Below are 9,825 nucleotides of genomic sequence, written 5' to 3' on the forward strand. Positions count from 1 at the left end.
GACTTTAAATTGCTTTTCCATGCAGCAATGCCTATCAGCATATGCCTGTTGGCAGAATGTGACAAACTCACAATGCAATACCCTTTCACATATCTTTCTTCCAAAACACCCCCATCTGAAAAGAGGTATTTTTTGGTTCCCTCCAGCGTACTGTGTTGACATGCACTGATGCACTCCTAAGTGTGTTTGTGGCACTCTTTAAAAAGACACTGAGCTGAGAAGTGAAATCTGGGCATTAAGACATATGTTTGCTTTGCACAGACTTTACAGGAAACTTCTTGAGGTGCCTGCAGAGAGATCTGCTGGAGGAGAGGGGAGTGAGAAGGTGTGGGGGGAGGGTAGGAAGGAGCAGGGAGCTCTTCCACCCATGTCCAGGAATTTCCTCCCTTCTCCAGGCTCCTGGAGTAGCAGTCAAACACCAGTGCATTTAATTCAAATCTACACAGCACAGTTAGGCTGTCAGTGCAGTCTTGCTGCAATGACTCCTGAGATATGCCCCATTGATATTAGACAGCAGCAGGTCTCCAATTTCTGCTTCTCCCCATATTCGCTGATGCCCATGTGCACATTGCCTGACATTTAACTTGGTGTCCTGTATGGATATCTTTTTACAGGTGTATAGAAGATGTCAGGAATTTCCTTACACTTTGGACATACTGGGGTAACCCTCTCACCTGTGTTGTAACACCACAGCATTGCTGTCACTCCATGCTGGTAGCCCCAAGGATCATGGCATCACATAAAGGATTTTTTTCTTAATTGTATTTCAAAGTTTCTCGTAACTCTGAGATCATTTCCACGCAGGAAGCCTGACTCTGTTTTCTGTTGAACAGAAGGCTTGCTGGTTTCCTGTGCACAGACCACTCTGTGACTGAACTTTGGTTTGTTTGGGTTCATGATCAGCCTGACCCCCTGGCACTTCAGCACTCTGTTTTTCACCAGCCTCTGGGAATGAAGGGGAGGAGGGACATTTCACAGCATGACAAAGTTTGTGCTCCTTGAGACCTGCACCTGTGTGCCCTGAAGTGTATCAGATAGACCATATATGACTAAAAAGATTTGGTATAGATGCTTAACTGGTTGGTTACTGTATCCTCATGAGCCTACGTAAGAAAGTCTAAATATAATAGTCTAGAACAAACAAATAGTTTCATTTTCCCTAGCCAATTTCAATATATTTGTTTTGCTTCCTGCAGGCACTTCTGCTCTGCTGCCAGCATGGCTTTTTCTGTGCCTGACAATGACTCTACTTTGCATACAGGGTGAATTTTAAAAACTTTTACTTCTCCTAGTTCACTTGAGGGCATTATAAAATATCTCCAGCCTTCCCTTAGGCATCCACCCCCCAAACAACTTATATATATAATTTTAAACATATTTTTTCCTGTGATAATTTAAGAAACATTATTCAAGTGGTGCGATCACATTTTGGCTAGGGTGCTTCTTTTTAGAGTATAATAAACCTGGGACTACGCTGTCCTAAAAATGAAAGAGCAAGGAAGGAATCAGTGGGGAAGGAATGATCCTACAACAGTAAACTTATTGGTAGCTAATGTAATTACCTGGAGGATTAAGCATTTCAAAAGCATATCCCAAGCACTTTCCCGAGAGCCTCCACAAGAGCGTAAACCTCTGCACGATCTATCAGGTGAAGGAGAGGGGGAAGGTCTCAGATGTGTTTTGACCAAGAAGTTCCTTGCTAGACCTGAGAAATATTTCCCAAAGACTGTTCAGTTGAACTTGGCTTGTTTCCACAAAAATGCTACATTCTGACAAAAGACAGGTTTGTCTGAAAATTTCCACTGGGCTCAAGTGGAGGCACTTTCTGGCTTCCCTGAATACAAAAGAGGTGAAAACAACCTCATATTTTCTTTGGAGGTGAAAAAAAGTGTCTTCCAGCTCTGGATGAGTGTGGCACCTCATGTCCACTCTTTAGCCATCATGGGTCCACTCAATACATTTAAAGCAAAATAAACTTCCCATTAAAGATGTTTTTGTATGAGATCAGGAAAAGTCCAGGACCCAGCTTGAAAAAGGTTACAAGCAAGTTTCTGCAGAGCTGGTCATGGCCCATAATGTCTGAAAAAGCTGCTTTATTATTTGTGTCTGCAAACATTATTCTTTTGTTTAAAAGCTATGTTAACGGGAGAGTTAAAACTTGGCTAGCAATATAAGGACTTAAGAAATAGATTTTAGATATGTAAAAAAAACTAAAAATTGAGAATTAACTATCATATTGTTCATCTAAATTTTAAATTCAACCAAGGGTACCTTAGCACTGCCTTTTCATATATTTTTTCCTATTGTGGCCCTCTGTTATCATCAATATATTTATTTAAAAATTGGTTTCATTTCACCTCCTTTGACTTTGTGTGCATATCATTATGAAGTAGGGCTAAAGCCATTTATTGCCCAATATGCATTTCTTTATCTTAATAGGTTTATATTTCTTTTAAACATTAACTTTACTTTTATTCATTACAACATTCCTATGTTATACTCTATTCTAAATTAGAGTTGTTCTTTTTCTTATAATATATTCTTGTGTAAACACTTAAGAAGCTTAAAAGAAGTCTTACTATATGCTGCTCTGAAGTATTTTAAGTTATGAAGAATAAAACTTGGAAGATACTTATTATAACTCCTTCAATTATATTCAGAGATGCAGGCCAATTTTTACTGAAAAGCAATAAACACAAAACAGTCAAACTGGTTTTTCAACTGATTTTTGTTTTGCCAGGGCAGTAAATAGACCTAAATACAGTATAAAAATAAGACTGTTTTCTTTTTGTCCTTGTGTTGCTGCATTCCCCAAATATGAATGCACCCTCCTGCCTGTGGGATAGTACCTCTTTAGGATGCAGGCATGTACACACATGCATGTATATGTGTACACCTGTTATCTGTAACATCTGTTGAGGATCTCTGGATGAATGGGCAGCTTTCACAAAGGTCATTTTTGTAGTTCTGGTTTAAACCTGGAAGTTTCTTATTTGTGGTTGATTTGCTTCTCCTTGCACTTATGAATGGTCATCATATTCCTTCTTATAAATAGGTCTGCAGACAGGAACTACCTTTCGGGCAGGGCGGTAGTTTTATAGTAGAAGTGAAGGTACCTATAATGATGAGAAAAAGATTTTTCTTTCAGGCAAATGCAGAATGCATAGTTTCTAAACAACAAGAACATGCCATATGCAAATAAGATGCTACACGGCATCTTCAGACAAAAGTCTATTTCACTACTACTGTAGGAAACCCACCCTGGTCTCCCTGCCCAGCTGATACCAAGGTCCTCTGTACTGTGATGTGAGATTTGCAGATCGAGGTAGCAAGCCCAAAGACCAAGTCCCTGCAGAAGACTCCAGCTGATCACCCTCCCCTTCTGATAATAAATGTGACTCAGCCATAAATTAGATCAATTTAGATTATACCAGCTTTATCTGGAAAAAAAAAAAGTGGGCTGTAAATCCAAATTTTCACATTGATTACATCAGGAAGTAAGCTTGTATCAGTGGGATATTGCTGGACAAAGAATTATGTTCAAACTTGGCTTCAGTCCTTGCCAGGTTGTCAGATATCTCTGGATTGTCTTCTCCCAGTAGAAAACAAAACCTGGAAGAGTTATGGACTGCAGCTAAAACCAGAAAATATCAGGCTTTTAGAGTGGTAAAAAACAGATAAATAACAGTATTTAGGATAGTAAAAATCAGCTGAATAAATTAAGCTAAAAAGCAAAATGTTCAGAAAAGTTCATTTTTATGCAACTCATTTTATGGTAAATGCACTTTATTTCTTAACTATCTTAGAGTCTGTGACCTAAAGGTTATGAGAAACAGGGAGTGCAGTAGGGAAACAGCGAGGGATTTTGTTAAGGAATTGAAAGTGTGCAGTCATTAAATTCTTTTATATTAAATGAAATAGTGGAGTAAGAAGAACTTGACCAGTTTGAGGAGAATTGAGTGTGGTTGTGAACTGGAAGGTGGGGCTGGCTTTGTGCAAGTCACACAAATCTAGACTAGCCTAAAATCTGATGACGGATTGCTTTGTCAAAGCTTTATTCAAGTGGGTGCATTTATGGCCTTTTAATAATAAGGAATCTTATTCATAATCTCTCATGTTGCCTTCCCATTAATGTATTGAATCATAAGTAATGTAAGATTTTCTAAAGGAAGTATCTTCCTGTGAAAATGGAACTAGAAGCAAATAAATAAAAATCTTATTAGTCACTCAAGAAAATTTACATGTTTTTCTGACTTCCAGTTCCCCCAGTGAATGTTATAGTTATTGAGAATGAGCAAGCAGATTTAACGTGGTGGGGACTAAGCAGTACATCCTTCTGCCAAACAAATTTTTTTCTCAAACCAATCATTATGAGAGTGCTGAAGCAAATAGATCCTCAGTCGGTCTCTGGTTCCTGGTATGTAAGTGAACATAGAAAAAAAAAAAAAATCTGTGTTAGCAGCTGGCCTTACAGTGTCTCACTATGACTGAAAGCAGAACTGACAGAAATCTCATGGGAACCCTTTCTAGTGAGCTTCCCTGTCTATTTTTGCAGTCAGGAAATGCAGATAAGCATAAGATTTTCAGAACTTGATTCTAAATCTGATATGCAGTCGCAGGCAATTTTTTTTCAAATTGCTTCAGAATACTGAGCATTCCAAAGTGCTCTTTCATGTTGAATGATACCTGCAGATGTTTTAGTTCTTTAACAAATTACATATGAAAATTGCTTTGTTGTTGCACTGCATCCCACTGAAGATGGAGGGTCGAAAATGCCACTAAAACAGCTTCCTCTTGTTTCTAGGAAAGGGCATAAACTTTGCAATTATGTTTGCAGCAGAACAACATTCTTCAAATGGTGTGCAACTTCACCAATGTCAAATTTGATGTAATAGCTGAAGTCATTGTAGACCTGACTATCAAATAAGCAATTATGGTGGTGAATGTTCACTTGTTTGCATAGAAGGTTTAAAGGGAGCTATGAGAAATACTTGCAACCAAGGGTGACTGAGGAAATGACTTTAAAAAGGAAATGAACTTCCTAAAAACCAGGGAACCTTGGAGATTTTAATTCTCTATTCACAAAGCCTTGAGAAGTGAGAAATGAGAATATTGAGAAAATATCTGAGGTATAAGAAATGGTTTTATTTTTGCTGTTGCTTTTAAAAATTATTCTGTGAAACACTACTGATCTTGGCTTACTGGAAAACCATTGCTTGCCTCTTCTTTTTCTGTATCTTATTTAAAATGATATTTTAACTGAAGAGCCTTGCACATTTGGCAAGTAATAAGGAGCATTTTCCAGCACCCTGGGGGAGCCCTGGTCTTCAATATCAAACAGAAGATCTCCAGACATGCTTTCAGAAGTGTTAAAGAATTGCAGAAACCAAAACTACAGGCTCACTAAAGCAAAGTTGTTTTTTAAAGTCTCATCTCTCATTAGATGTTCTGATGTTTGTTTAATTGTTATGGGAGACTAACTTGGTCTTCACAGAGTGCGTTCATATGCCTTCTAAATTTTCCCCAAAATGAAGCAAGCAATCTTTTTCTTTCTTCAGATTGAGGAAGAATGCACGGGAACTTCAGTACAGTATTTTAGCCTTCATTGCCTATTGAGTAGGAGAGATTTGTAACTGAATTAAAACCATATCTGATTTAGAGTGAAAAAACATTCAAGGTTACTTACTATACAGTAATGTGAGATTGCTTTTATGTTGATTTTATGTATCATAGAATCGTAGAATGGTTAGAGTTGGAAGGGACCTTAAAGATCATCTAGTTCCATGGGCAGGGACACCTTCCACTAGCCCAGGTTGCTCAAAAGCCCAGCCTGGCCTTGAACACTTCCAGAGGTGTCACATCTACAACTTGTCTGGGCAACCTGTGCCAGTGTCTCACCATCCTCAGTATAAAAGATTTCTTCCTAATATAAATCTAAATCTCCCTTCTTTCACTTTAAAGCCATTGCCCCATGTCCTATCATTACTTGCTTTTACTAAACATCCTTCTCCAGCGTTTTTGTAAGCCCCTTTTATGTACTGACAGCTTCTCTAATAAGGTCTCCAAAGAGCTCTCTCCTCTCTAGGCAAAAGAAGCCCAACTCTCTCAGCCTGTCTTCATAGGAGAGGTGCTCCAGCCCTCTGATCATCTTCATGGTCCTCTTATGGACCTGCTCCAACAGATCCATATTCTTCTTATGTTGGGGGCCCCAGAGCTGGACACAATACTCCAGGTGGGGTCTCACGAAAGCAGAATAGAGGGGCAGAATCACCTCCCTCTAACTGCTCCTTTTGATGCAGTCCAGGACACTGTTTGCTTTCTGGGCTGTAAGCTCACAACTTCAGGGCATGTTGATCTTTTCATCAGTCAACACTCAAGTCATTCTCTTCAGGACTGCTCTCAATCCAGACTCTGCCCAGCCTGTATTGGTGATTGGGATTGCCCTGATCCAGGTGCAGGACCTTGCACTTGGTCTTGTTGAGCTTCATGAGGTTTGTACTGGCCCATTCTCTAGCTTGCCAAGGTCCGTTTGGATAGCATCCCTTCCCTCCAGCATATTTTGGTTGATCTATAGAAGGACCTTCCATTTCACGGTCAGGTTGGGAAATCTTTTATTCACCATTAAGAGAGTCATAAGGGCAAACACCAAAACATTTCACCTAACAAACAGTGAAAAGAAGCTGTTTTTATTGTCCCAGGTCTGGAAATACATCCTGAATTTGTCTGAAATTCTACCAATTTGTTTGTCACTGAGAAAATGAAGTCAATTTATAATTCAGAAATGCATTTTTTTTTCCTGCTTTCACTGAAATTCTCTATACTCAAAAATCCTCAGCCCTGATTTACTTGTAATGGCCTCTACTTCCTTGCCTCATTCAACACAATACCTTTTTTACAGCTTCTCTAAGATGTGATTGGATCATCTTCTGTTACATCCCAGCCTTATGTAAGAACTAGTATTTCACAGCTGAGCAAGCTCAACGCAGTTTTGTTTTAATTATTACTTATGACTGCTACTTAGCAACTCTGCATTATTTGTTATGCAGGATTAATTAAAATTGTCTAGGCAACAGGCTTGAAAGCCACAACTGAAAGGATATAGAGTTGTGTCAGTTCTCAGGGTAAAGTTTTGAAGGTGCTGGAGGACGTAGCTGGAGTCAGCATTGCGGCTTTTAGCCATGTTTTGTTGCTCTGTCATGGTTCACTGAAGCTTTTCTGGGATTAAAATCATACTGAACAATCGATGCTTTTGCAGTCTCACAGAGCTGGGCTTTTATACCAAAGTAAACTTACACCAAGTCTCAAGGTCTTTGTCTTACCTCCTGTCTCTGAAGACCGGTCAGCATAAATTCAGAAATACCCTTATTAGCAGCCACACATTATGGCATTACGCTAAAGCCAGAATGACTTGCACAATGTTTCCTTGATGAATACTTACGAAAATATTTTCTTTGGGTAGATCTTCGTGGTATAGGGGAAAGCAAGATGAGATGACACATCGTCTGGGGAACATGCCATCTCCAACTGCCACCTGGCTGCTCCACCATGCTCAGTGTGATGGGCATTGTTTTCACATTTTTGTCCATTTCAAGGGGTGTGTGCTTAAAAAGTTTCATGTGCTCTCATAGCAAAGTCTACCACAAATGCAGTCCTTTTGTGGAAAATGAATGGGTGTTAAAATTACCTGTCAGCAGGGCAGGTTTGAACAAGGATGCTTGCACACACCTATATCCACTACTGTGTAAGCCTGAAGTAATGAACTACACCTGGTTACTGTGAAAAAATTAAGTCCAGAGCAAGAATGCATTTCCCGCAGGATACTCCTTTACTTTTTGCAAGTTTTTTTGGCTTAGAGATGGAAGCATGAACTACTACTGTCCTGCATTAAACAAAGATGTGGTGGACTTGTCAAGCAGGCTGCTGCTAGTTATGTGATACTTTGTATTTTCCCAGTGCCCTTCTGGTAGCAGCTACTAATTAGCAACAAAAAAACAGGAGATTACAGTTTGTTAGAAGATACAATGTATTTTCAACTTTCTGCAGACAGGCCCTGCTGCGGGCTTGATGCTCAGATGGCATGCAGTGGGTTGGTTTGGAAGTAGATGCTTTGAATAGTATTTGACTTCCACCTCCAGGTTTGGGGTTTCCATGCTTTCGTTTCTATCTGATGGCTAATACCCACTTGCTCAGAACTGAGGACAAGCAACCAGCATGAGTCAAACCTTGAGCGCTTTGTACTCTGCCCTCTCCCAATGTTAAACTGTTGAGATCTCACAAGCTTTAATATCCTTTCTCTACTGGTGGCGCCCAGCTCCCAGTTTGCTCAGGCCACCTGTAACTGTCTGGTCTCCCAAGCTTTAGTGTGGCCGTAAGTGAATGCTGTGCTTTTCAGTATGGATTCAGGATTTTCATTAAAGAAAATCCATGTAAGGAAAATTTGTGAATTTCTTGCGCTACCGTTTTCCTTCTCACTTTGTTGACATCTGTGTTCTTGTTTGTCTCATTCCTGAGCAGCAGAGGAGGAATGTAGTGGTTGGTGGGGTTTTTTTGGTTGTGATCAGTTTCTTGACAATTTCAGTGAAAATGTCTAGAGTTACAGAGTAAGTAAGAACATAAGTCACAGGAAATTTTATGCTAATTTTAGAAAATAAGTATCAAAGGGAAAAAAGTGCAACTTGAAACCAATCATGTTGCCTATCAGTATGATGTTATTTCCAAACTGAAACTCCACATTAAAGGAAGAGGAGCATTCAGATCTTTCCAATGAGATTTTTTCCCATATGATGTTTCTTTGTGATGCTCCTGTATTTCTGCCTTGTGTGGCTCTTTTCATGCCTTTTAGCAAAAAGTTTAGGATCTCTCCATTCACTTCCTTTTCCATATTTAGAGTATATAGGTAGAGCCTGCTCCTTTCTGTCATATATATATATATATATATGAGAGTGTATATATATGAGTATATATATATATTTTCTTACAACTTGCAGATTCTTTTCCTTTCTGGTCTTCCAAAGGAAAGAGTATATCTTTGCATTAAGCTTTTCCAGAGCTGTTCACCTATTTCAGTAGGTGTGAGCAGGCAAGGAACGAGTGATATGTCCATTCCCCTCTACATGGGTTTCCCTCTCTCCCTCCTGTCCTTTCTGCACCTTGGTCAAACTACCTGTTAACTTTTCTGGATTGCTGCTGAAAGCTGAAGGAGTATTCTGTTGCAAAGCAGAAGCTGCTTGTGATAGAAATGCCTCCTGAAATCTAGGTGAAGCAGATGTCTTGGGAGCATCAGTGCTTCAGTCAGTGCACCTCCGGTGAGCATATCAGAAGTAATAATCCTGGTCAGATGCCTGCGGGGCTTCGACTCAGCATCCATAAAGACCTCTTACACAGCAGGCAAGCAAGCCAATAATGAAAGGCAAAAGCCCTTGGTAAAGGTGATGGTGTATAGTTACCTGCTTCCAAAGCGCAGAGCTCTTGTAGTCTTTGACAGACTTCCCCTCCAAGGGTATGACTTAAATGCTGAGGCCCCCTCCTTTACTGCATTGCCTTGGGTGAAACAGTTACCTCAGCCCAGGTTGGAGAGCAAGTATCTCATAGGGCAAGTTTCCTCTGAGGAACATTCTTGCCTTTTGTATCATCAGGACATGCCCCTGCTCAGAGGGAAGGAGGAGCTGCTCCATGATCAAGCTATCTCATCCATCGTGTGCTGAATCCATCTGGACTGGCCCTTCCCTAATTAGGGTAGCAGTCACCTGAAACACCTTCTCTGTGGATGACCTCACTGCTGCCTTCATGCTGCCACGCTTCCCCATGCAGTGCCTCGCCATGCTG

Source organism: Pezoporus wallicus, unplaced genomic scaffold (genome assembly GCF_028554395.1).
Source record: "Pezoporus wallicus isolate ANWC-B61680 ecotype Strahan unplaced genomic scaffold, APGP_CSIRO_Pwel_v1 contig_6665, whole genome shotgun sequence".
Lineage (NCBI taxonomy): Eukaryota > Metazoa > Chordata > Aves > Psittaciformes > Psittacidae > Pezoporus > Pezoporus wallicus.